Below are 3,473 nucleotides of genomic sequence, written 5' to 3'. Positions count from 1 at the left end.
GGTGGGCGTTCATTTGACTTGACGAACCACAGACCAAATATATCGCTGATTAGTCACCAAAAAAAATAAATAAATATAACATTGACTTTTTTTTTTGTTGTCCGTATCTCCAAACTCGACAGATCAAGAATTAATTTGTTGCGAATCTGAGTTCTATTTAAGAGTCTATTGCTGACCAATGATATCGCTGATTTATTATTCGGTCAAAGCAAGCATAGGTTTTTAGCTTCAATAAATATGAGGCTTAATTTATTTTGTTAGGTGATGTAGAAATATTGAGGTCTATCTATATATGATGTTGGTTTTATCATCATCTAACTAAATTGTGTTAGCATTTAGTTCACCTAGTTTAATTTGAAACCATGAAGAGGAATATCAACTACTTAGACAATCATAATGCCATTAATAGAACTCAAATTTGATGTTGGGTTAGGTTTTCATTTACTTGCCTTTATTTCATAATGATATTAAAATATATACGCCGTACCAATAACATATACTCGTATCTTTTAAGTAATAAATATAGAATTTAAATAATTTTGAATTTTGACTATATATATGTTTAAATAAATTTTTAGTCCTCATAATAAGATATTCATTCTTTGTTTTTATCTTTATAAAAATGTTGAGCATTTATTAATATTTTAACTTATCACACTGACATTAACATGCTGCATTATCGTTTAAAAGAACAAATAATTAATATCAAAAATTAAAATAGACAATTTTTGTAATTTAACTGGACAAAAGAATAAAAAGTTTAAAATAAAAGACTAAATTTTTAATGAGAACTGTTCTTACGGAAGTTGACTGCTGTATAATTTGTATGAGTATTTGCAAGTTTTTTGTCTAGATGAGATAAGAGAATAAAAAAGTAGATATCTGCAAAAAGTATTTCGACGCTCAAATCAGTAAGTGAATAATAGGTTTTGCCAATTACAAAAACAATTTTCTTTTTTTTTTATATCTGAAATAAAAAATAACGGTCATGTCTCCAAATAATGATATTTTAAACGGAGAATAATAACATATTTGAACATTTTAATATTCGTTTAAATGACTATTATTAATAATCAACTTATAACATGTATAATTGAATCATGATGTATAATTAGGGGCGGAGCTAGATAAAATATTAGAGTGAGGCCAAAAATATTTATACAATAAAATAAAATTAAAATAAAATTTAAAAAAAAAACTAAACTGAAATTTATATATAATTTACATGTAAAAAATTAAAATTAGAGAAGACAATTATCCCCTTTCTTTATAGGTAACTCCGCCCTGTGTATGATCGAACTATGACGACGGTATCAAGAGGTAAAAAATTAAACTTATTTAAGCCTACTTATATATAACATCATACAACTAATATTTATTATTTTTTATCTATTAATTACCTTCACCAAAAGACAACTATTTCATGACTTTTTACATGTAACAACTAACAAGTAAAATGTGCTAATGAGTTATAGTTTAAATGACATAATATTTCTATACTCAATTATTAAATCACTCTTCCACCTTAGCCCATGACAACAATAAAGACGTCTCACGGCCCACAAATTCAGCCCAACAGAATACACAAATTAAATTATAATTTAGTCTTTATCTTATCTTATAGTTATCTTTATCTTTATCTATATCTTATCTTTATCTAATTTTATCTTTCATAGGCCAATACTCTATATATACTTAGTTTTACCTTCATAGTTTACAATTCATTCAATCGACAATCAATAAAATTTCTTCATCTTTTTCTTTCACAATTCTTTTATTTTCCTATTCTTTCACAATTTTATTATGGTATCAGAGCTCCTCTTGAGTTCTGCTGACATCCATGGATCAAGGAGAAAGGGCACACCAGCAACTTCATTCGGAGTCTCTTTTGGACCTTTCATCAGCCCAACACTTTTCTTTCATGGCACTTCTTTTCAATGAAGAAGCTCGTCCTTCAAACCAACTTGAACTTCTGCCAAGTCCAACTACTCATTATCTTTGTTCTTTCAATACCTTTTCTACTGTTAACAATTCTTCAAATCGAGATTCATCCTGGTTCAGTTGATCGATATAAAGCACGCCTTGTGGCTAAAGGGTTCACTCAAACTGAAGGTGTTGATTTCTTGGAAACTTTTTCCCCTGTTGTCAAGCCTGCCACTATCAGATTAGTTTTGGCATTGGCCTCTATGAAGCATTGGCCTATACATCAGTTGGATGTCAATAATGCTTTCTTACATGGGGATCTTTCTGAGGATGTTTATATGACTCTGCCACCCGGATTTATAATATCATGCACTTGCCAACATAACTTGTGAACTTCAATGGATACTAAATGTGTTACAATTTTTACGCATCTCTCCTATTCGCCCACCAGTTTTATATTGTGATAATCAGAGTGCTCTTCATATTGCTGCTAACCCGGTTTTTCATGAACGGACCAAACATTTAGAGGTTGATTGTCACTTGGTTCGACAAAAAGCTCAAGCTAGAGTGATGAAACTTCTCCCAATTCCCTCTTCTGGGCAACTAGCTGACATCTTCACCAAGCCTTTGTCTCCTCAACCCTTCCATCTTAATCTGAATAAGCTTAGTGTTCTTGACATCTTTCATCCTCCAGCTTGCGGGGGCGTATTAAACCACTCTTCCACCTTAGCCCATGACAACAATAAAGACGTCTCACGGCCCACAAATTCAGCCCAACAGAATACACAAATTAAATTATAATTTAGTCTTTATCTTATCTTATAGTTATCTTTATCTTTATCTATATCTTATCTTTATCTAATTTTATCTTTCATATGCCAATACTCTATATATACTTAGTTTTACCTTCATAGTTTACAATTCATTCAATCAACAATCAATAAAATTTCTTCATCTTTTTTTTTCACAATTCTTTTATTTTCCTATTCTTTCACAATTTTATTATCAATTAAGAGGTTGTGGGTTCGAGTCTCCTATCTTTGATAAATTAAAAAAAAAACAAAATGTATTTATAATACTGATTTATTTTAATATACTTATATTACGATAATTAATTATAATAGTCATAGTATTTTAAAATATTATTTAATAAATTTTTAAAAAATATTACTTAAAATATTTTTTTTTAAAAATTACAAAAATTCATCTTGTAAAATACCAACAAAATGGGTATATGTGTAAAATCAGCCGAAAATGGAGGACAATCTTGGAATCCCGCTTAATTCCTTATACCGTGACACACTCTTGGATCCTTCCCGTTTTCGTCCATGGTCAGAATCATATTTAAAACCTTTTTTACCGAGGTAAAAATTTAGGTACAGTCCACTTTACGTGAAGTTGATAATTATGAGTCGTTAGATGATTTAATTGATTTGACCAAATTTTTATATAACGATTTTCAATTATCAACTTCACATAAAGTAGATTGCATCTGAGTTTTCATCTTTTATCAAAAATAAAATGATTCAAAAAAAAAAAAAAAACTACAT

The sequence above is a fragment of the Arachis ipaensis genome, chromosome B02 (assembly GCF_000816755.2).
Source record: "Arachis ipaensis cultivar K30076 chromosome B02, Araip1.1, whole genome shotgun sequence".
Classification (NCBI taxonomy): domain Eukaryota; kingdom Viridiplantae; phylum Streptophyta; class Magnoliopsida; order Fabales; family Fabaceae; genus Arachis; species Arachis ipaensis.
The sequence above is the reverse complement of the archived record's forward strand: the minus strand, read 5'-3'. Positions refer to the sequence as shown.